Raw genomic sequence first — 25,784 nt, forward strand, 5'->3', positions numbered from 1 at the left:
CCATCATGCTTAACAAGCAATGAACGTATCTCTCATAGGTTACACATATACATGCATTCAAGGATTTTATAAACTCTTATAATGTCATCAAGAATTCTGCAGGTATAACTCTGAAAGCAGTCTTCAAAGTGTGGATGATTCTGGTTTCTATTGACCGCTGTTACATCATTTGATCTCAAGAAATGTCAAAGATGTTAAACTGTCATCTATAAGCGCCAATATGTGGTTTAAATGTTTTTAGCAGTTTACTCACAAGGCCTCATAAGGCTATTTCAGTGTTCCCAGCAACGTCTCCACTCTGTATATTCCAAGTTTCAATAAACTACAGCAACTGATAACTCATCTACAACTATGCAGAAAGAACTAATCAGAGTTTATTTGAATTCAGTTTGAAAAGCTGCAGACGCCTGACTCTGAATGACACGTGGTTGGAGACCACTGCATTTAGCAAGTACTGCTGACTTTGAGCGCTATGTCTTCAAAGCTGGCCACGAGTCCTCTGAGTTCAGTCTTTGTCCCTTTCCCTGGAGTCCAGATGTGATCCCAGCTGGATGTGACCATTTACCAGCCCATACTTCCTTCATGTGACATGCCCTGCAGTGGGATGCCAAGACCCCTAGCCCTGTCACAAGACACACGCACGCACGCACGCACACACATGCACGCACGCACGCACGCGCACGCACGCACGCACGCACGCACGCACGCACACACACACACACACACACACCGGGGTCACCTCTTTCTATAGCAGTCAGGTTCCAGACGGGTTATATTTCATCTTGTCCTCCCTCTCTCCATCCTCAGACTTACAGGAAACCGTGTGTGTTCACGTGTGAGACAAGTTGGTTTTCGTTAGATATCCTTCACGACTCGTTTCTTCGCAATAACCTGAAATCAATATTCTAGCACAAAGATAAGACTATTAGAAATGCAAAACTGAGTAGTACTCTAATGGAAAGAAAAAAATTGCTTGATACAGTTACTAACTCTACCTTGACCAGATTTGATACCAATTAAATTTTTTTAAGGATTGGGGTGTAATTTGGCAGTAAATTACACCCTGCCCGATCACAGGTCTTCTCTGAGCCGTGACATTATTCCAAGCTCCTTAATTGGGAAAACTTGTCCAGGGCATCAACTTTAGATGCTAATTAACAAGATTTAGGTGAATATACATGACACCTTTCTGCAAGCTGGCCTGAAAAAAAGATTTAAAAAGTTGGGCTGAAAAGTTTAAAGTATTGACAGGGACTCTGGCTTTTATTCAGTTGTATTTATATGTATGTAGTGACAATGTTGATTTCATGAAATTTAATCATGCAGAGTTTCAAATCAGTGTTTCAGACTCATAACTCACAGCTGTGACACAACCAAACATCAGTAATGTAACAAATTACCTGTGTGAGATATTTCACCTGTCTTTACTGTAGGAATAGACTGTGATCTACTCTCCTCCCATCTCTTTATGTTATGAAACATTGATGGTTAAAGCTGATCATTTCCACAACATGGCCGCCCCTCCCTGAGCCTGGTTCTGTTTCTTCCTGTTAAAAGGGTTTTTCTTCTTCCTGCTATCACCATGCTTGCTAGTAGGACGTCTTATGATTGTTGAGGTTTTCTCTGTTTTATTGCTGGGTCTTTAAATTACAATATAAAACACCTTGTGCCAACTGTTGTTAGAATTTGGAGCTATGCAAATATAACTGAATTGAATTAAATAATTAGCGTTAACTTTTTTCACCTCTTTTAGGTGCATAAATACAGATATGTAGAGTGAATTTGTCTTTTTATGAATCTTGAATTTGGCTTGGATTTCGCACAGAGAGGATACCGGAGGCACAAAACACCAGGTACTGGTAGACGGAGCGGTCACCCGACACTGCAAGACCAGACTGACCAACCTGTGCTCTGCCTGGATTGATTACAAGAAGGCCTATGACTCAATGCCCCACACCTGGATCCTGGAATGTCTAGAACTATACAAGATCAACAGGACCCTAAGAGCCTTCATCAGGAACTCAATGGGGATGTGGCGGACAACATCCCCACTGCTGCTCTGCATAGGCCTGAATCCCCTCAGTGAGATAATTGACAAGACTGGTTACGGATACCGACTACAGAACGGAGCAGTTGTCAGCCACCTCCTGTACATGGATGACATCAAGCTGTATGCCAAGAGTGAACGAGACATCGATTCACTGATCCACACCACCAGGATATACAGCAATGACATCGAAATGTCGTTCGGGCTGGAGAAGTGTAGTCGGATGGTAACAAAGAGAGAAAACAGAACTGAGGGGATTGAACTACCAGAAGGCAACATTGCAGACATAGAGGACAGTTACAAGTACTTGGGGATCCCGCAGGCAAATGGGAACCATGAAGAGGCCGCTAGAAAAGCTGCAACCACCAAGTACCTGCAGAGGGTCAGGCAAGTCCTGAGGAGTCAGCTGAATGGTAAGAACAAGATCCGGGCCATCAACACGTACGCCCTGCCCGTGATCAGGTACCCTGCTGGGGTAATAGGCTGGCCAAAGGAGGAGATAGAAGCCACTGACATCAAGACAAGAAAGCTCCTTACCATGCATGGAGGGTTTCACCCCAAGTCCAGCACCCTGAGGCTGTACGCTAAGCGGAAGGAAGGAGGGACTGGTGAGTGTCAGCACCACAGTCCAGGATGAGACAACGAACATCCAAGAATACATCACGAAGATGGCCCCAACTGACCGAGTGCTCAGTGAATACCTCAGGCAGCAGAAACCCAAGAAAGTGGAGGAAGGCAAGGAACCATCATGGAAGGACAGGCCCCTGCACGGTATGTACCACCGGCAGATAGAGGAGGTGGCTGATATCCAGAAGTCCTACCAGTGGCTGGACAAAGCTGGACCTGTATCCCCATGCAATGTTTGTGCTATATGTGTAAGGTCGGAGGGGGTCCCATTTCACTGCAGGGCAACCTGCATGTGACGAATAAAGCTTTGATTGATTGAAAGACAGCACAGAGGCACTAATCATGGCAGCACAGGGACAAGCACTAAGCACAAGATCCATAGAGGCTGGGGTCTATCACACCAGGACATTTGGATAGATGTGCAACTGACAAATGTGCAGCAACTACATAATCCTATCATTTCTATTTGTTGGAAGAATTTTTCCTGCACCTTGTTAAATCCATGCTACAAAGAACTAAGGAAGTTCTGAAGGAAAAATGGGGTCGAACCTGGTGCGAGCAAGCCTTCCCTAATAAAATATCCAGTCAGTGTATGACATTAACGGGGATAAGTGACCAATGTGCAAAGTTAAAAAAAGAAAACAAAGAAAAATGCTCCTTTCAGTAGCGAAGCCTCAAGGCCTGGAAACGTAATCCCCAAACATGCAAACCTCACCTGTTCTATTTCCATCCCACATTTGTCCTTTCAATCAGCCCTCTTCCTCATTATACTCTTCCTTTTCTTTGCTGTGTGCCCAGATGGCGAAGCGTCTTGCAGTCATAATGCTGTGGTAATCCCTCCTGCACATGGTGCCCTCACTCTGGTAAACACTCTTCCTATTGTTTCTTGAGTTTGCTTCACAGTCATCCCAGCACTTGTGGCAGGCTAAACCCATGGCCTGTGGAGCTGGAGATACTCCATACTGTACATGTAGGTCTGAGTGAGATCCAGATTCCTTACAGAGTCTTTGTGATATAATGATGCATCGTATGGTGACCTCTGTGTATGGGTTGAACTGGAAAAGATGTAAAAAGCTGCTGTTAGAGACGTACCTGTGAAAAACTTTCGAAAAATGTTTGTTAAGAATGTTCCAGTGGTGATGATCTTATTATAAGGCACTTCTCTGCTGGGAGGCAATAGGTGATGATACGTGTATCTACCTGATAATTCCATGGCAACAGAGAAATCCAGCTGAATTCCCACCAGACTATGAAAAGCTGCTCAGGTGTAGTTAGTTGAACATGACAAGTTCACCTGACCTCCAAAATCCATAGATCCTAAATTGGCCTATGGAGGAATGTTCTATGTAGGCACTGCCCTGTAACCTATAGGACCTCATAAATCCAACATCCCACTGCCAGAAATAACAGGAAACCACATCCCCACTGATGTCACCGATTCAGAGCCTTCACTCCATAAAGAATAGTCTTCTAGCGCACACTGGAGATTATCCTTGGAAGCCTGAAACATACACAAACACACACTCACAGAAAAAGAAAAAAAACTTTGAGCCAGCAGAAAGTATTTTGTAAGCAAATATTTTAGAACAAATGATGCTCCATGTGTCATCTGTATATTTACGATGGCTCAAAGACATGGCTGTGTGGGTCTAATTAAAAATGTGAAAGGGTTAGCAGCCTGCCGCTCATTGCCAGCTCTTGGCAGCTCTCCTGTCAGGCAGCCAGCTGTTTAGTCCTGCCCTGAATTATTGCCAGACCCACTGGCAGACATTGTGGGATTGGCAGGGCTGGGCAGAGAGCTACTGTGTTCTAGTGAAGTAAAGAGGAAATAAAAAAAGGAGAAGCCTCACTTTCCTTTAGCTTACAACCAACAGACAGTTATACAGGATCACACGTGCTGATGTTCACAACAGTTTTCAGTTTAACTGAAACAATGACCTCGTACAAATAAAGGTAACTTTTCATGTACATTAATAAGCATCTTTTAGTGTAATCATCTGGCGTGCATAGCAGACACGTCACAGTGAAATGTCTTGTGATAAAGTCCTAATGTTCGTTTATGTCCTCTGGCCTGCACCACACACTGCAAGGTCACAAGGGAACAAATGTATTTCTGCAGAAATATTAATGCCCTTTTTACATAATATAAATAACATTATTTTAAACCTACCTCCAACCATATAAAGTCCATGAAATATAGGACACAGAAGCATCTATTGCACAGGAAGAAATACCATCAAATAGGCACGTTTATACTACAGTGAAATGTGTCCGCTTCCTGAGGTTTTTTTTTTTTTGCGTATTTGTTCATAATTGAATTTTGTTGAATTACAGGATGTTGGTAAATGACAAACATCAAACGTGACTAAAACAGCTCAAATGAACTTAACAAAACATTAATGGCAACTTAGTGACGATAAAACATTATGACGAAGAAAATACAGAATAATTAAAACTAGAAATGAATTTTACAAAACAGAATAAACACTGAATCAAAATAAAAGAGCTCGTTTGAACAAGAAGGTGAGGTGTGTTTAACATGGGTCCGGGTCATTTGTACCAAACAGGAGGAAAATAAAATGCTCCAACTAGCACACAGCAGCTCACAGTGTTTGTCAGTCCACTCGAAAGGCTCCAGAAGACATCAACACCACCAACCGTGTCAAGAGGTTCATTTTACTGGCTCAGATTAGTCGAGGGGAAGCCAAGGTACACTTCCTGTATCGATACACCGTGTTGATTAGCCACGCCCCCAACTTTAAGTCTTACCCGTATCCATACGCATGACTCATTGAAAACATCACCCTGTAGCAAACTGTTATGAAAAGAAACTGTCTTTTAAACCAGGCTGTAAAAATGAGGCGAAGGCCTGAAGGTGGAGCTCAGGATGCTGTGAGCCGACAGGGCTAACCATCGTGCTGCCATTCTGCCTTAAAAATAAGAAATGATAAAATAACTACAAGGTACAACATTAAATGAAATGATTACAGCTCAGTGGGTGATTCAGGTCTTCTTGTTGACACTGTGAGTGTTATAGTATATCAAAGGATAAATCCATTAAAAAGTAACAATTCTAACAATAATAATAATAATAATAATAATAATAATAACTGATCCATAATCAAGCAACTACAAAGAGACTAATAACAATAATTAAAAACCCTTTTTTTTAAAAATTCTCTTCGTAAAATAATAAAATACAAAGACGTTTGAAATGAACAAAGTGTGACAAACACAGATCCATCTTTGGTCTGACTCGTCTGCTTCTGCACTGCCCTAATCCTCCTCCTGTAACAGGCCTGAACATCAACACTCCCCAGGTTTCATCCTCCTCCAATCTGCTCTCTGATCATCATGCCTCCTCCGCCCCGTCCCTGCCTGCATTGTTTGTGTATAATTCATTATTTCCGTTAAGCGTACAGGCCCTGGATGCACGACCCAGACCGAGGACTTCAAATGTTTCCCCCGGTGCTGTCGCCATTGCATCTTTGCACTGAACTCAACCCACTTTTTAGCTCTGTGTGTTTTTCCTCCATCTTCAAATGCTGTGTTTGAAAAAAGGAAAGAAAGGAACCAAACAGTGACGCTGTGTGCAGACAACAGCTCACAACAACAAAGACCGTCACAAACCCCCACCCAGCACACACACACACACACACACACACACACACACACGCACACACACACACACACACGCACGCACACACACACACACACACACACACACACACACACACACACACACACCTCTAGTTCTTGATTCCTGCTCCTCTCCTTCTATTATCTTGTTTCTCCAAAAGCGATGCATTTATTTGTTCTCCTTTTGTTTTGCTCAAGAGACATTTTTTTCTTTCCTCCCTCCTCATGTCCCCCCTCCCCCCTCTCCCCCCTTGCTCTGCCTTATGCTCTCTCTCTCTCTCTCTCTCTCCCTCCCTTCTTTTTTGTTTTCCTCCACTCGGAGGCTCGTGGACCAAAAGCTCATAATCATTTCAAAAGTCCTTTAAATATATAATAAGACTTCTGCATTGTTATAAACAACATGTCACAGGCAGAGCATCAACATGGCACGGTCCACACACACACACACACACACACACACACACACACACACACACACACACACACACACACACACACACAGTTATGTTTCTCAGACTCGTCCTTCTGTTTTCCACCACTGATGCACTTTGGGAAAGCAGGTGAATGACATCAGCGATACTAAATTATACATATTACTTATTAAAAGCTTATAAAGCGATGCTGTTAATATTCACCTCGTTCCTCAGACACATTATTTAAATCTACGGAGCCACAATCAAAGTAACAAGAATATTTCAAGCCCAACTAAACATCAGAGTAATCCTTTACCTCATGCACAGAGGGTCAGAATAGTTCTTAATGCCTAAATAAATAAAGCTGTCCATTAGATATGCACAGTCCACGCTGTTTGGTTACAAAAGATCACAGTTTGTATGACGACATGTTCATGTGAGAAAGTGCAGTTTTCTTCTGGTTGAAACTCTTGAGCTCGATCTGTAAATGCACAGCGTCCAGCGCTCCTGCTGTTCCTGAGTTCATGAATTGTTTATAAATTAGCCGACTGTAAAAAGATTGCACACACACTCTGATTGTGGCCTAATTACATAGCTTGGTAGTTAATCCTGCCCTGTTGTTTCACCGTTAAAGACAAGTGAACTTTTCTTTTGATTTTTGTCTGATAAAGTATTTACTTGTGTATTTATACCAGGACATGAAAGAAAAACTTTCAATAACAAAAGAAGACACATTTTGACAGGATTTTACAGTTAGGGGTGGTTAACACGACCTCCAGCACCTTCTGGTTTCTCGTCTGACAAATTACAGTTATTAACAAATATTGTTCTAATTTTTAGTCTTATAAACTTGATATTTGGAGGATTTAGGACATTTTTATTATTTATTATTATTCATTTACTGTAATGGCCAACCTTTACAAGAAGACCTTGAAGTAGTGAAAGAGTCTTTGCATATCTAAACGTGTCTGTCATTATAGCGCAAAATGATCGAATATTCATGTAAATTAGTCACATAAATACGTTTGTATTGAGATTGTCTTTTTGATTTTTCTACATAAGGACAGAAATATAATATTTTGTCCTTGTGAATTTAGTACAAAAGTACTGGTCGGTGCCTGGACCACAGGGTGTCAGTGAGAACTATCTGTCACTCCTAACTCGGCTTTTTTCTTGTGTGTCTTTCACCACACAAACCATGATGTGTTGTTAAGAAAAACGAAGTCGTTTCCACTGACGAAAGGCAAAACCCAAAAAGCTAGTGAGAATAAATACAGTAACAGCAGTACGGTGATGCCCTGGGACTTGTTTGGCCCTTTTCACAGCTGATAATCATGCATTTTGGACGTTTACTACAGCAAACGGATTGTCATGGAACCAAAAAAAAAAAGATTATCAGAATAAATCTGTATCTCCCACAGCAGGAACAAGATATCAAATTCAAATCGAGGATTAATTCAGCTGTAAATCAATTTTCCCCTGTCTGCAGATTTTTTTAAATCATTACATCAACCTCCTGCTTTCATCCCAGCCAGGAAATAGCAGCTTCATATTGTTCATATGCCTGGTGGGTGTCACCCTGCATCTGAATGTCGGGCTTTGCTCTAACTAACATTTCAGAGCTCCCTGACACTGTTTGCATGTAAACACGCTGCAGAGAAACGGCCTTTTCTCTCCAGAAAGATGCTGTTTAGAGGAAATTGAGAAGCTCACCCCTGGCACTGTTTCTCTCCATAAATCTTTGAGCGTGTGCCTCTTGGCTAAATGACTTTGTACTGACAAAATGTAACCTCAGTCCCACCCTGCAAGCTGTGAGAATGTAGAGAGACATGGAAGAAACAAATGGGAAGATTTTAAACTAAAGCAAAACCTTTTATTATGTTTTCTGAATGTTTGGCTCCACGTTCTGTGGGAATGGAGGGAGAAATTGCAACCTTTGCAACACAATTTTGTAACAGATGTTGATGAATGTTGAAATTCAAAAGCCAGAAACAGTTTGATCGCCTAAGATTAATCGAGCTTTTTTATTCTCACGACTTCCTAAAGAACGTTTCGTTTTTTCTGACCAATTTTAAAACGAGCCCTTTGAGGTCTTTAATACGTAACAAGTAACACTGATGAGTACTTGTTTGTTTTCTATGTCGCCTCACTTTAAACTATCAATCTGTAAAAGGTCAAAACATGACCACTGCCTGTACTTCACCAGTGACAATTACACACACATGATTATTCACACCCACAAACACACATCCTGTCATTCCTCCGTCCTCCTCTTCACCTGGATCTTCATTCATCGTGCTGTGGAAAAATATTTATTCTCTTCTTGATTTCTAATCTTTCTGTGTGTTTGAAATTGTAAATAATTTAGTCCATCAAACAGGTTCGATATTAGATCTATACATCTCCATGGTTCCAAAGGTTCCCAGTGTGATTCCCAACACATCAAAAGAACACTACATGGCAGCGCTACCTTGCTCACCAGTGTGTGAATGTGTGTGTGAATGTGTGTGTGAATGGGTGGATGTGTCACAGGCTGGGTCTCTGACCCAGTGCTCTGAGTTCATGTTTGTATTTGTCTCATTTTGTTATGTGATTTAGTTTGTGTTATTTCCTATCTGCCTTTAGTTTAGGCAGTTATTGTTCCTGGGTTTTCTATGTTTTGGGGTTTTGTATTTATTCATCACGTATTAGGTCTGTTAAGTTGTGTTGTCATGTTTAGTTTTAGTATTTCCTGTTTTATTTTGACAATGTCATGTGTTCTTTGTTCATTGTATTTAGCTTTCCTCTCCTGGTCCTGTCATTAGGTTTATGTCTGTCAGCTGTTCCCCCATGTGTCCCCACTTCCCCTGATCACCTCATGTCTGTATTTAAGCCTTTTGTTTTCTTCATGCCATTGTCGGTTCGTCTGTTTACCTCAGCCATAGTTCTAGTTTTCGTCTGTTAATTCCACGTTAGTCTTAGTCTGTTTATCTCACCAGAGTTACAGTTATAGTCTTAGTCTTTGCCTGTTATTTTCCACCTCAGTTATAGTTATAGTTTTTGGTCTTAGTACCTTTAGTGTTTTGTTTCTTAATGTTTTGCCAGTTTAGTGTTTTGTTTCTTAGTGTTTTGCCAGTTTGTTTTGGTTTCCTGGTTTTACCCTGCCGTCAATTAAATAAAGCCTCACCTTTCTGTTAAACCTTACTACTCCTCATCGTCATCTGCTTTTGGGTCCTGTTTCCACACACACCGGCGCACCCCGCCGTGACAGAACGAACCGACCAGTATGGACCCAGCGGATGTCTGCGAGGATTTTTTTGAGTTCAGCGCTCGTGTGACCATCCTCCAGGGACAATGGAACATCTATTCTGTATGCAGACAGGAGAGTGAGGCGGAGTCAGTTAAAGTTCGGCTTCGCCAGATCCTGTCTGCTTACCCTGTCTACACGGCAGAATTGTCGGAAGATGTGCAGGATTTCGTTCGCACTATTTTTTCACTTCAACAACATCAGGACTGCGAACAGGAATCACTGCCGCTGCCTTGCGAGCCTGAGACAGTTCGTGTCGGCTCGCTGAGACTCGCTGCAGCGTCCCCACCTCACAGCTCACCAGTTTCCACGCCCTCGTCACAGTCTCGCCATGCTCTTGCCACGCTCCAGTGCGGGGAAGCACTGGACACCATAGACTTAGACCACGACGAGCGCCAGTCAATATTCTGCGCTCTGTTGGAGGAGGAGCTCCGGTGGAAGCCATGGCTCATTCCGGAGCACGAGCTCTCTTTCCGGGGAACTCGACTGGCTCTCGGGGGACCTCGGAGTTACCAGGGACTTCCACCCATCGCTCCGACATCTTCCACTCACAAGAAAAAGCGGCGTGCGCGTCACCAACGCTCCGCACCACGAGCGCAAGTGAGTGATTATATTTTGGCTCCTCATGTTTTTTCTCCGGAGGTTATGGAGTCTGACACTGTTTTTCCGGTTCATGAGCCCGGCTGTGAAGAGACTGTTTGCACAGGAAATGCTAGCCAACAGGCTCAGCTAAGCTGTTGTGGGACTGCTATCCAGGCCGTTTTGGAGCCGGGGACGGAGGTGCAGCTTGTGCAGGCTTTTTCAGTGTTGGCTGGAGGGCCCGAGGAGCCCGTCCGGCTTCATGTTTCGTCTGCTGGAGGTTTGGAGGAACCCAGCCAGCTTTATGTCTCGTCTGCTGGAGGTTCAGGAGAACCCAGCCAGCTTTATGTCTCGTCTGCTGGAGGTTCGGGAGAACCCAGCCAGCTTTATGTCTCGTCTGCTGGAGGTTCGGGAGAACCCAGCCAGCTTCATGTCTCGTCTGCTGGAGGTTCGGGAGAACCCAGCCAGCTTCATGTCTCGTCTGCTGGAGGTTCGGGAGAACCCAGCCAGCTTTATGTCTCGTCTGCTGGAGGTTCGGGAGAACCCATCCAGCTTCATGTCTCGTCTGCTGGAGGTTCGGGAGAACCCAGCCAGCTTCATGCCACGTCAGCTGGAGGGCTCGAGGAGCCCGTTCAGCCTCACGCCACGTCAGCTGGAGGGCCCGAGGAGCCCGTTCAGCCTCACACCACGTCAGCTGGAGGGCCTGAGGAGCCCGTTCAGCCACCTTCTGCTTCACCACCTGTGGCTGCAGCGCCACCTCCTGCGGCTCCCGTGCCGCCACCTGCAGGACCACCACCTGCTGCACTACTGCTTGCTGCTTCTACGCCTCAGCCTGAGGACGACGCCTCGCCTGGTTCTGCCACACCTCAGTCTGAGAACACATATAAACTCATTTCACCCAATATAGACTGTGTGTTGCTGCAACTTACACAGCCTCCTGCCATGTCGGCTGGGGGGCCTGAGGAGCCCGTCCAGCCACCACCTGTGGCTGCCTCACTGTCACCTGGTTCTGCCTCTGCTACGCCAGGACCAGCTTCAGCCTGTGCTTCGCCTGGTCCAGCTTCAGCCTGTGCTTCGCCTGGTCCAGCTCCAGCCTGTGCTTCGTCTGCTGCAGCTCCAGCCTGTGCTTCGTCTGCTGCAGCTCCAGCCTGTGCTTCGTCTGCTGCAGCTCCAGCCTGTGCTTCGTCTGCTGCAGCCTCCGTGTCTTCATCTTTGCCTGGTCCGGCTGCGTCAGAGTCTTCATCTTCGCCTGGTCCGGCTGCGTCAGAGTCTTCATCTTCGCCTGGTCCGGCTTCTGCTTCGCCTGGTCCAGCCTCTGCTTCTGCTTCGCCTGGACCAGCTCCAGTTTGTGCTTCGTCTGGTCCTGCTTCAGCCCCAGCTTCTGCTTCGCCTGGACCAGCTTCAGCCTCAGCTTCTGCTTCGCCTGGACCAGTTCCAGTCTGTGCTTCGCCTGGTCCAGCTTCAGCCTCAGCTTCTGCTTTGCCTGGACTAGCTTCAGCCTCAGCTTCTGCTTCGCCTGGTCCAGCCTCTGCTTCTGCTTCGCCTGGTCCGGCTTCAGCCTCAGCTTCTGCTTCGCCTGGTCCAGCCTTTGCTGCTGCCTCGCCTGTTCCGGCCTCTGCTTCTGCTTCACCTGGTCCGGCTTCAGCCTCGGCTTCTGCTTCGCCTGGTCCGGTTTCAGCCTCGGCTTCTGCTTCGCCTGGTCCGGCTTTAGCCTTTGTTTCTGCCTCGCCTGGTCCGGCCTCTGCTACTGCATCGTCAGGTCTAGCATCGGCCTCTGTTCTTGCTTCGCCTCCGCCTGGTCCGGCTTCGACCTCAGTTTCTGCTTCGCCTGGTCCGGCCTCGGCCTCTGCTTCTGTGTCGGCCTCACCTGGTCCTGCGGCTGTGTTGCTGCCGCCCAAGCCACGTTTTGCCCCTCGGAATCGCCGGCCGCTTTCCGGGCTGTCAGCTGGACTTCGTTGCCATCAGGGTCGGCCGCCTGAACTGATGAACTATGACCTGCTGTGCTCTCGACCTCCAGGTCGGCCCCCTGAACCTTCAAACTATGTCCTGCTATGCTGTCGGCCTCCGGGTCGGCCCCCTGAGCTCATGGATTTTGGACTACTGGACCGTTGGCCTCCTGGTCGGCCTCCTGAACTTTTGAACTTTCTTTTATTTTGCTGTCGACCTCCGGGGTGGCCACCTGAACCGCTTCGCCATTCGCTCCTGTTCTTCCGGGTTCATGGTCGCCCTCCTGAAGATGGGTCTCGGACGTTTTGTGCCTTTGTTGTGTTTGATCTGGGTGTTTTCGCTTCTTTGTTTTTTGTGGTTTTGTTTCTGGCCCTCCGTCCTGGTCCCCCTCCGCCCGCCCTGGGTGGGTTGTTGTGGTTTTGTTTTCTGGTTGTTTTCGGGCGTCTGGAATCCGCCCTTGAGGGGGGGGCTCTGTCACAGGCTGGGTCTCTGACCCAGTGCTCTGAGTTCATGTTTGTATTTGTCTCATTTTGTTATGTGATTTAGTTTGTGTTATTTCCTATCTGCCTTTAGTTTAGGCAGTTATTGTTCCTGGGTTTTCTATGTTTTGGGGTTTTGTATTTATTCATCACGTATTAGGGGCCTGTTCTTCATACCTCGCTAAGTAAGTTAGCTGGATTAGATTGTTGACGATTTCGCGTGATCTTGGATCGTTCGGTTCCCCGAAGCTCATCCGGGACTTGCTGTTATAGCAACAGAGCCGTAAGCGTAAACCTGCTCGGGAGCAGGCTTACTTTATGTAAACAGGATTAGATCGCGGCCACGCAGGTATGTCCGCTTCATTTATACGAAAGCAACAGCGATATTCCACCACTGTTTCACCATAAATAAATAACATCAATGTAACTAAAGACAATGCAGCACTTGATCCTTTTATTGATTTCACACAGATACATACAGGTCATTTCCTAAAAAAGGGAAATGTACTATTAACATTCTATTACATGTATGTGATTATTACAGATGTAATTCATATTTCAGAGTAGTAATTGCAAATCACTTCGTGTAATCAAGATGAGAGACCACGGCTATAAAAGCGAAGGTGGATTTGGGAAGTCTGTCGCAGCCATGTCCTGTCCGTTTACGCGAGCCACCCATTGAGGAAGGTGCAAGATTGATAAGGAGAGTCCTCAGAATTCAGCGTATATTGCGGGACAGACAGGATCCTTTAGCTCAGCGCGACAGTGTGCTCATTGAGAGATATCGATTTTCCCGTGAGGGTATTATTCACTTAACCAACTTGTTGACGAGGGGGTGCAGGACCACCACTTGTCTTTTTTTTGCTCTGCCCTTTTCTTGGTTGCTGTTATGAACAAACAAACAGATTATTCCAGGGTCTCTTTCCAAGAGACGAAAAGCAATATAAGTGATAAATATTACCATTCTGTAGAATATTCTTATATTCCACTTTTACTTGTTCCCATGTTCTAGTGGGTCCTGTTGTGGCTCTAATGTGAAAGGGGATATAATATAACAATATAATATAATGTAATATAATATTGGATAATATAGTGTAATATAATAAATCTATGAATAAATAATAAAGTGACTGAATAGTGGTATTGTCATGCGCTTTGGGTGCCTTGAAAAGCGCTATATAAACCCACTCCATTATTATTATTATTATTAAATTACTTACGAGTTTAATTTGTCAGCAACTTCCTGCCAGCCCTCTCTCCTTGCTTTTGCAGCCTTTGCAGTGTTCCCTTGCGTTTTAATTAAACTCTGACACTCCTGAAATCCCTCACTCAAGAGTTCTTGCTCTGCTGCCGGAAAATACTGAGCGCGCCCCTTCGACATTTTCGCCGACCAATCAGCGGGTTGCCGATCAATGTTTCTACTATCGATGCGTAGCCCCTTTTACGACACCCAGTGATGTCACATTACTGCGTCCAGCTGTACTAATCGTCAACAGCAGGTGTGTTCGGAGAACCGGATTAGCGAGCTCACGGTTAGCGCGATGGTTTGGTCTTGGATGTGTCATTTGATCTTGGATGTAGTGAGCGACGTACGAAGAACGGGCCCTAGGTCTGTTAAGTTGTGTTGTCATGTTTAGTTTTAGTATTTCCTGTTTTATTTTGACAATGTCATGTGTTCTTTGTTCATTGTATTTAGCTTTCCTCTCCTGGTCCTGTCATTAGGTTTATGTCTGTCAGCTGTTCCCCCATGTGTCCCCACTTCCCCTGATCACCTCATGTCTGTATTTAAGCCTTTTGTTTTCTTCATGCCATTGTCGGTTCGTCTGTTTACCTCAGCCATAGTTCTAGTTTTCGTCTGTTAATTCCACGTTAGTCTTAGTCTGTTTATCTCACCAGAGTTACAGTTATAGTCTTAGTCTTTGCCTGTTATTTTCCACCTCAGTTATAGTTATAGTTTTTGGTCTTAGTACCTTTAGTGTTTTGTTTCTTAGTGTTTTGCCAGTTTAGTGTTTTGTTTCTTAGTGTTTTGCCAGTTTGTTTTGGTTTCCTGGTTTTACCCTGCCGTCAATTAAATAAAGCCTCACCTTTCTGTTAAACCTTACTACTCCTCATCGTCATCTGCTTTTGGGTCCTGTTTCCACACACACCGGCGCACCCCGCCGTGTCAGGATGACCGAATGTTTAAAGCGCTTTGGGGTCCTTAGGGACCAGTAAAGCGCTGTACAAATACAGCCCATTCACCATTTTACTTTCTTGCGTCAGGATCAGGTCCAGCTAAATACATTCACTTCTGAGTGGCTCAAAAAATGTAAGATACATTTTTTGAGCAGTCTGGTTAAGTAAGGATTCAAATCATACTGACCTTAAACTCATTCATGCTTAAAAATCCTGCAGTCTAGTTGAAACGGCAAAGAAAAGTGGGTTTAAAGTGCAGTGTGTATATGGAGTTCAAAGAAATCACTAAAAATCCAAATGACTGTGACATTGTGCTCATTGTAAGCTTTTCTGTACTTCTGACAACAAGGTTTGGTTACATTATTTTTCTTAGTATAACAAATTGACCATTTATAAAACAGCATTTTGTAATCACTCAGGTTAGTCTAATATAAAATAATATAACATTTGATTATCTAAAACATGTGAGCAATCAGTATGCACTGTATGCTTCTTGCTTCTTGAGGCGATGCTCTTTTGTCAGAATTCATCCACTCTTCTTTATTGTGTCATTTGTTGCTTACAGATATCAAAGAAATAGACACCGCCCTTCATCTTCAATCTGTCTTAAGGAGCTAAGATTCATGAATTCAAAAGATGGATGGAAACAAAAGGAAGCAATTCAATTCAATGCCATTTTATTTATATAGCGCCAAATCACAACAAAAGTCGCCTCAAGGCGCTTCATAGATACAGAGAAAAACCCAACAATCATATGAGTCCCTATGAGCAGTACTTTGGCGACAGTGGGAAGGAAAAACTCCCTTTTAACAGGAAGAAACCTCCAGCAGAACCAGGCTCAGGGAGGGGCGGGGCCATCTGCTGTGATTGGTTGGGGAGAGAGAAGGAAGACAGGATAAAGACATGCTGTGGAAGAGAGACAGAGGTTAATAACAGATATGATTCAGCAGAGAGGTCTGTTAATACGTAGTGAGTGAGAAAGGTGACTGGAAAGGAAAAACTCAATGCATCATGGGAATCTCCGGCAGCCTATGTCTATTGCAGCATAACTAAGGGAGGATTCAGGGTCACCTGGTCCAGCCCTAACTATATGCTTTAGCAAAAAGGAAAGTTTGAAGCCTAATCTTGAAAGTAGAGATAGTGTCTGTCTCCTGAATCCAAACTGGAAGCTGGTTCCACAGAAGAGGGGCCTGAAAACTGAAGGCTCTGCCTCCCATTCTACTTTTAAATACTCTAGGAACAACAAGTAGGCCTGCAGAGCGAGAGCGAAGTGCTCTAATAGGGTGATATGGTACTACAAGGTCATTAAGATAAGATGGGATGGGAATGTGTACCTCACATTCCCATCCCATCATCGACTAATACCTCTTGAGGAGCCAGGTTGTTCATCACACAGGTTTAGATTGTTCTTAATATGTAGTCCACACTGTCTTATGCAGCACTGCAGAACTCTGCTATATTAATAAAGCAAATTTTGGGTTAAAGAATTTGCTTCAGTTTACATTAAAGTGATGTGGGCACGCTGCCCTGTCAGTGTGGTAGAGTTATCTTACAGCGAGAAGGACCTGGGTTTGAATCCACCAGCTGCCTTTCTGTGCCCAAGGTGGGAATCATTGTTTGTCTTTCTACCACATGTATGTACACATGTATGTACACATGTATGTACACATGTATGTACACATGTATGTAGCCTGACTGTTGAGAGGTGGGATAAGTTCCAGACCCCACGACCCCGAGCTGCAAGAACACTCTCTGACATTTACTGTGACCTTATACTTCTGTCATATTCAGTAGGCTTTGCCAAAGAGGTGAAATTTCCATATAAGAGGTAAGTGTGATCCCGACCCATGAGCCAATTATCAGCACACCTCCTTACAAACCCACATATTGTGTACCACGTGTTGATTATGCAACGCTTCAGTCCGGCGCGCCCGTGTCAGAGAGGAACTCATCAGCATCCATTGTTGATGTGGTTCATTCAGAGTCATCAGAGAAACAGCAGAAGTGTGTTTGCTCACAGGAGCATCAGTGAAGCAGGAGAGCACACCCTGAAATGTGTGTTATTCAGTACACACTATATAACTGTTTAATTTCAGAATAAGAAGTATTTTAAATGTTTCATAAATGTAAAAATATGAAGTGTGTAGCGCCCACTCTTTCACATATGCTTGTAAGGGCAGAGCGCATGGCTGTGCCTGATTTTACACACCTGTGGCAGTCTTTGTGTGTGTGTGTGCGTGCGTGTGTGTGTGTTAGAAAGAAAGAAAGTCCAGCTTTACTCTGAGTCATCATTTTCATCATCTGCAGTTGGAGTGTATGATTTCATGCCTCAGCATCTACACTACATATAAACAGTCATCTGCGCCTGTGCAGCAGTGTGCAGCAGCCTGCTGGCAGACTGTTGGTAGGTCTGTGACTACACAGAGATTCCAGTGAGGTTTTAATTAGCTGCTGACTTGGATCTTGGCAGCCAGCGTAGAGATGCTTATGGATGACCATAAATCTGCACTGATGAGGATGGGACCACACCCCAGGGCCATCCAGACATAGGGCTGTCCCAGCCATCTCCACCTCCTTACCCCACAGACCCCCTGTGCCAGTACTGGCAGGGACAGCCTTCATGTTTTCCAGCTATTACAAACACACAAACATGCAGCACATACACACATGCAGGCATCCACGCACATGGGGCACTTGTTGCAAGATGAATTTGAAATTGCATCACAGTCACTCCCTGACTGAACAGTCAGTCTGTCCTCTGCAGGTCCATGTCAGTGTGACCTTTAACCCCTCAACATTGACCAGGCCTGTTATGGCCTCGACGACGGGAATGTGAGAAACAGACACAGGGAGAACTCCTGCAAACTCCCTGCAAGTTTCACCAAAATTCAAGACAGGCTGAAACTTGTCCGAACATCATTATTAATTTACAGCTCTCAGCTGGTTAGCCCAGTGGGTCTAAGTCATTACCAGTCATGACCCTATCAGAATATTATTTATTTATTTTCTTTTGTTTCAAAGGTTTTGTGATGCACGGGGCAGATAAGGTAATCATTCTAAATGCACTAACAACTAAACTTATTTACTAAATACTTTGAACTTGTCTTCAGAATATAGGGACAGAGTCAGGGTCAGGGGTCATCGCTAAGGCTTAGACCTCAAAGGTTTATAGTCAGGTGTAAGGTTGGGGTTTGACTCTGTGACTTTATATTGAATTCTTCAGCAAATCTGCACAGCCAGACAGAAGGTACAATGATTAGCTGTAGGGTGCACATACATGTAGACAAGGAGAAGAATAGACCTTCAATGTGTAATGTGCCTGTTTACAGTGTTTCTCTCTGTGCACTCCCACTGTTCATAAAAGATGCTTTACTACTTATGAACAAAATGGCTCTCATGACTCAGAGAGAGCCAGAGATTAATAATTATAATGTCTGCATAGACATTCAGAGGTGGATAAAGAACCCCTCAGTGCATCATCAGCCCCCAGCAGCACAGTCAAGGGAGGGTTCAAGGTCTCCGGATCCGGTGGTAACTATAACCTTTATCTCTAATGAATCATCAGTGAACATGTAAATGGAGAGTCCTCTTCACACACTGAGGTTAATTATGGAGTTCCACAGGGTTCAGTGCTAGGACCAATTCTGTTTAGATTATACATGTGTCATGGTCCGGGTGAGCACGGGGTTTTTCCACTCTGCTGGGTTCTACCTTCAGGCAGAGACTCCAATCAGCTTCCACACCTGGTTCCAATCAAGTCACCTGCATATAAGACCAGCATTCACAACAGACCTCTGCCAGATCTTCTGCTAACCCATGTCAGTGCTAGGCTGCGAACCCCTTGTGAGAACCCTCAACTACTGCTTTTTCCCTCACCGTGTTTTCTTTGTCATAGGACCCACCTGGCAGTCACGTTTCCCGACCTACTCTCATCTCCGCCTGGACGCTGGTTCTGTCATCTGGTCTCTTCCTCTCCACCATCGGACTACACCTGCCTGCCTCCCTGCCAAGTCCCTCACTCCACGCATATTGTGGATCCTCTCTGGACACTCCTCACCCGGAACCCCCTGGACTCCCCTTCCTCGCATGACACTTTAAACCTGCAACGCGTAAGCCCTAACCTCCATAGCCTAATCCTGCAGCTGTGATTCACTGGACTGCCACTGACTACTTGTCTCTTCTCATTATAGTGACTGCGTACCTCCATCCAAGCCGCTGCCCCTTTTTTCCATCCATGAAATCCAGCACCTAGCCATAGCACTCAGTTTCATGTTCACAGTTTGGCCTCACAGTTCACAGTTCATAGCATTTCATAATTCATAGCATTCATAGTCTCCTGTTGTGTAATTTCACTAGACACTTGTAAATAAAGCACTGTGTTCACGCCCGTTTGCCTCCCTCTGTGTCTGCATTTGAGTCCACACCCACAGCCGGGCCCTCTTGGCCGTAACAACATGCTTCCCTTAGGCAGCATCATTAGAAGACATAGCATACATTTACACTGCTATGCAGATGACACCCAGCTCTATCTGTGCATGAAGCCAGATAACACACACCAATGAGTTAAACTGCAGGAATGTCTTAAAGACATAAAGACCTGGATGGTGACTCTTGCCCTGGGAAGGAAAGATTTACATTTTAAGAGAAATAACTTAATAGATATTTTTGCTTAATTGCATAACAAAAATTTTTGATTACTCCAGACTTCATCTCCTTAGTTGTAAGATGTTGGAAGATCAACTCTTCTCATGTGCACCTACCTTGATAGACTAGTAGGAGGGCTCAAGATGTTGAAAGATGAACTAGAGGTTCAGCTTTTACCGATGACCTGAACCTAACCTGAAACAGAATTCATAGTTAAGTCAATGCCTCCAAATTTGCCAGGATATAACAAAGCCAGATTTGTTTTCACCACCGTACTTCATATTTGGTATGAATGCAATAAAACTGTGACTGGGATCAAATAGCTCTGTTATTACACAAAAATGTGATATGCTCTTCAAGCAGTAGTTTGAAACTTCTTCTTCTTATTAAAATGTATTTGTTCTTTGAGCATCAATTTTAAGATTAGCTTACAGGTATTATAGAATAGAATCACATTAAATCAATCAATAAGTAGTTATTAAATAGTGTCAAAGGTTCTCTCTTCCATAAACATTTAGAACAAACTAGAGGCACGGTGGGACTGATGTGACTCTACTGCCTGGATTGCCTGTCTCAGCCTCCTGGTGGGCTTAGGGCATGAAGTGTATGTATCCAAATATGCTGCCTCCTTCATGTTAATACTTCTTTTAGCGTCAGCAGCGATCAGAGAGGAATTACATACCACAAACTGCAGAGAAATGATTTATGTATGTTATGGTTAGAGCCAGTGGACGCAGCCACGTGCCTAAATGCTTTTTTTCTTTTTTTCTCATATGTGAGCTGAATGAGGATGAAATTTCACTGTGCACACCCCGACAGGTTTTTAGGTGGATTTCTTTTTCCTCTTGAGCAGTCGAGGAAGCTTCATCTGGCAGACTGAGACTCAGTGCTATTAGCATACTTATGAACTTTCACACTACCTTAATTCTCAAATTAAACACCTGCCTCGTTTTACCGCTCAGATGTTTCTGAACGCCGGCTCTTTCTCTTTGTGAGTCATAACTTTACCCTCTCTATCCTCTGTCCCTGTCTCATTTCTTTTGCTTGTCCTTCGTAGGAAGCTGCCGCCAAAGCTGGGCAGAAATTTTGACATCTCAAGTTTTTTTTATTCACAATAACAAATATTAAGATGATTAAGATCAACATTAAGATTAACATTATTACTTTTTCATTACAATATTTATGTCAATGTAATGTATTTAAACTTGGCCATGAAATAAAAATCATGTCTAGGACACAGGAAGTTCTTCTCCCTTTGTTTTTCTTTTTGATCCATGGATACCAAAATAAGATTTAAGATAAAAATTTCTTCTTGTTCGATTTTAAAATTTCCTTCTTTCTTGCTTTTAAGTTACAATTACTTTTGAACTTTGTGTAATTTCTCTCCATTTTTACAGTTTCCCTGTGCTCTGGCCACCAGGCCATCTGTCTACGTTCCTGAATTCTCCTGTTCCCAGTCTATATTTTGAAGTTCCTCTTCTGATCTCCTTCATCCACCAGTCTAAATTTCATCTTTTTTATACATGTTTGGGATCTGCCAGGAAATTTAGAATGATCATAGAGGTAAGCTTTTGTTTAGTCACGTTTAATGTTGAAATCATCAAAGCTGTGCTACTTCTGGTCTTTGTTTAGTTTGCTTAGTTTGGGCAGCATATGTTACACTTACACTCCAGTTCAAATAGGCTAGCTGTTTAGCTGTTTGCCTGTTAGTCCTCTGCAATCTCTAGCCTGTGAGCTAAAGCTAGTTCAGCTGCTCGGGTCCTGATGCCTGTTTCCAGGTCTCTTCCAAAGCAAACGTCTCCCAAAGCTTCAGTGTCAGTCTGGTCTAACTCTTGGTTCAAACCACTGTTTGTTTCCAAGCCTTCATTCAGTCCATGCTAGCACCTATTCTGTTTACAGCGCATACATACTTCCTGTAGGCAGTATCATTAGAAGACATAGCAAACATTTTCACTGCTATGCAGATGACACCCAAATGTATCTGTCCATGAAGCCAAATAACACACACCAATTAGTTAAACTGCAGGAATGATGATGCTGACATTGTTTTTGACCAGGATATGTCTTTCAATGCACATATTAAACAAATATGTAGGACTGCACTTCCAAGAAGGCCTGACTCTCAAACTCTGCTCTGTTCTGTCAGGTTGAGGTCATGACTCAGTGCAGGCCAGTCAAGTTCTTCTACACCACGCATGCACAGTCATGTTGGAACAGGAAGGGGCCAAACTGTTCCCATAAAGTTAGGGCCATGAAAATCTTAGTATGCAGAAGCACTGAGAGTTCCCTCACTGAACTTGAACATGAACCGAGAGGCTGACACAAATTCTGAAAAACAGCAACACACCAAAATCCACCTACTCTGACTGTAGTGTTTTCAACAAAGATGTTGCTGACACCGAGTTAAACCACAAATGGAGACCCTGGAGTTTAGTTGCAGCTTGTTTAATTGTCTCCATGAACATGTGGTGAAACCTGAAATGACAGAAAATAAACTCCATCTCAACAGGCAGAAGCATGTTTATGTAACCCTGGTAAGATTTACAGCAATCAGAAGTACAGGGTTCTTTGAATGCATCGTAGTCCTTGTCTGATAGTTTAATTTCCGGGCTTGCCCTGAAGGCACCATCTGCAGCTCCGTGCGCGTGAAGGTGTGGTGTAGAGGAAAAAGGACGGCAAGGAAAAACTCCATGCTGCCGCGGAGCACGGTTTTTTTCAGTTGAAAGAGAGGAAAGAGGTTTAATTAACATTTGTGAGAGAGCTGTCGTTAGCGGTGAACCACAGACGGGTACCTACCTGAAAGGAGTCGGAGTATTTCTTCGAACTTTTTGAACTATTCTGGTGAGTTAGCCTAGCTCACTTAGCACCGCTATTGCAGTTCAATGCACTGGAAAAAATAACTAACCAGTCAGAATAGTAGTAAATGTGTTTAATGATGTTTAAGATGTGTTTTCATAGTATTGCAATGTTGTGACAGTTTTGTTTATTATGAGTGTCTAATGTTTTACTTTCTTGGGCCTGCTAGTTCAGCCGCGGCCAGCTAAGTGGTTATGCGCAGTTCACGTGCAATAGCTGTGCTGTTACTGTAACTGCGGGTGATGCACAGTAATACCGGTGTATTTACTTTTAATGTGTCACAAGATGCAAATTTATTTTAATATTTCAAAAGAACCAAGGACATTAGGAACAAGGACATTTAAGGAATGTGGACATCTAACATTCTGCATATTTGTGTGCAGACTGGTTTTTTTTTGAGGTACAGTTCCATGGGTGCCAAGTGAGGAGCTGGTATCGTGGGTCTAAGACACTGTTGCTGCTGTGGAGGCCTTCTCTGTGTCAGGACGCCGACACGTTGATGCCTGCCGTACCAGGAGGGCGGTAGGGGAAAAAACAAAAGGAAGCCCACCTGAGAGATACCTTATCATTTTCTTTGCTACTTTTTCTCCGCCTGAGATTCAGGTCGTTTTCAGTTCTTAACCCAGGACAGTGGGTAACTGAATAAACTGACACCATAAGGAACTGGACACTCACGTGCTATTTTCTTTTCTTTTTCCTTTTCTTTGGGGTGTTGAAATATTGTGTTTCTTGTCTTACATCTATTTTGATTGTTTCAATTATTTTTGTGATGCATTTGAGATGGTTACTGCATTTGAAGATATCCCTACATTGAGGATGAGCAAAGGGAACTGATCCAAAAGGAAATATATAAAGCAAACTTTGTTTCATAAACCTGTGGTCGTGCGTGTTATGTGGGTTGGAAGTCTCATTGCTCTTACAGAGTTGCTACCGCCAATCTCCTTCCCAAACCTAGATTCGGATATTGTAGACATTGCACTTGGGCGAGCAGTATGGATCATCTCTTTATAGATAGAGGGACACACGTCCAGGTTACATAAAAAGTGGCGAGCCAGCCAGGAGATTGGTTAATAGTAGCTTTCTGATCTTCCACCCCACACTACGCACGTTTGAGATTTTTGAGATTTGTTCCACTGAGTCAGGTATGGATATTTGCAATCGTTTTGAGGTTAATGGTCAAAACTCCCTGTATGTAACAGGTATAGGACCAGAATACACAGATGAGGAAATAACTGCTGTGTTCAAAGTTAATGGAGATATTTCTAAATTAGTGAGGATCCCTGACGAATCAGGACAACCAGAGGGTAGAGCCCTGGTCCAGTATGCATCTGACAGGTCTATCTCTAGAATCGACCCCATTACTTTGGGTACCGTACCAAGTCCAAAGGACCCAGCTGTGATGTGGTTTGCGAGGACCATTAGAGATGTTTGTCAGGAAGTGGTGGGGAGGGAGATAGCTTGCAGATACCTGGACGAACTAAAGTCTGTCGCAGGCAGTGGCAGGAAAGGTTTCTTGAATGTGCTTCAGGAGGAACTGCATGGGAACCAGGGCACATCACATGATGTACGCAGTAATGCTACACAGCCCTATGCAGCTCAAAATGCTAACACACCTAATAATGATCAAAATGAGCCTGCAGAGCCCACACATGTTTATAGTGCATCTGCTAGTTTACCAACGAGCCCAGTCCACATCAGTGAGGATGTTTTTAACCCCCCCCAGATCCAGAGAGTGATTGTGGAGCATGTCATCCGAAGTGAGTCCACCACTTCACCATCTCCACAAATAAGGTTGCGCACCTTCTCTGGGCGGATGCCAAGGCCAAGCGGTGAGGTGGACTACGAAACATGGCACACCCAAGTTGATCTTCTCCTTAACGATCCTTCCTTGAATGATGCTCACAAGGTGAGAAGGATTCTTGAGAGCTTGCTGAGTCCAGCAGCTGATGTTGTGAAGCCTCTTGGCATCTCTTCACCACCAAGTGTCTACATCACTCAACTTGATTCTGCTTTTGGTGTTGTGGAGGATGGAGAGGAGTTGTTTGCGGCATTTCTCGGCTCTAACCAAGATAGTGGAGAGAAGCCATCAACATACTTGAGCAGGCTCCATAGCCTCCTCACAAGAGCAATTTCTAGAGGGGGAGCCTCAGCTGGAAATTCCAATGATCATTTGCTCAGACAGTTTTGTAGGGGCTGTTGGGATCAGAGCATCATCATCGGCTTACAGTTAGAGTGCAAAAAGGGAAATCCACCAACATTTCCTGAATTCCTCCTCATGCTGAGAACTGAGGAAGACCGCCGTTCCACAAAGCTAGATAGGATGAAAAAGCATTTAGGTGCTTCGAAAGCTAACATGTATGCCCACCATGTTTTTGATATGCCCTCTTATGACTGTGAGCCTGTCCCACTGACTAACTCAAAGCCGAATGAGACATCAAAGCTTGAAAAGAAAGTAAACGAGCTAACTAAACAGTTGGAAAAGCTAAACAAAAAGCCACCGAGCCTCACTCATGATAGTAATCCTCCCCTAGTGGTAAAAGCAAAGCGAGATGAAACCTCTGATATTGAGAACAAGATAGCTGAACTGACAAAGCAAGTTGAAAAACTAGCACAAAATCAGAGAGAGAGTACTGAAAAGACCGACTGCTTTGCAATCAGTAGTAGTAACATGAAGAGGGGCCTTAAGGTGCCTGGAATGCCGAGGCCGTGGTTTTGTTTTAAGTGTGGGGAAGACAACCACATTGCTGCTCATTGCTCGAATGAACCCAACCCCGCACTGGTTCGCAAGAAAAATGCAGAACTCCGGGAGAGGCAGGATAAGTTTTTAGCTCAGCAGGCTGCTTCCCCATTCACTTTAAACTAGTAGCAGCTCCTGTAGTGGGACGTCCAGGAGCTGCAGTTGATGATAACCCCTGTCCCAACAGATCAGTTGATGGTGCTGGAACACAGAAGAAAGTCATAACCCACACAATGACTGAAACCTACCGTTGCACAGAGCGATCTATACCTGCAGGGCTTGTAGGTCCTCGTTGTGCGGCTTCTGTCTTTCTTGAGGGTGTACAGTGTGAGTCCATAATGGACACCGGCTCACA

The 25,784-nt window shown here is 44.2% G+C and overlaps 1 long non-coding RNA gene across 1 annotated transcript; it reads left to right on the forward strand.

Annotated features, from left to right (window-relative positions):
• Positions 1-22,366: 22,366 nt before the first annotated feature.
• On the forward strand, positions 22,367-23,565 carry LOC146551405 (uncharacterized). Its single transcript, XR_014889924.1, has 2 exons — positions 22,367-22,677; positions 23,076-23,565. It is a non-coding gene; the product is annotated as an uncharacterized LOC146551405 (long non-coding RNA).
• Positions 23,566-25,784: the final 2,219 nt, after the last annotated feature.

This window comes from Mchenga conophoros, linkage group LG19, assembly GCF_057382185.1.
Source record: "Mchenga conophoros isolate Kocher_MC1m ecotype Shallow Benthic linkage group LG19, M_conophoros_male_GT1.1, whole genome shotgun sequence".
In the NCBI taxonomy this organism is placed as follows: Eukaryota; Metazoa; Chordata; class Actinopteri; order Cichliformes; family Cichlidae; genus Mchenga; species Mchenga conophoros.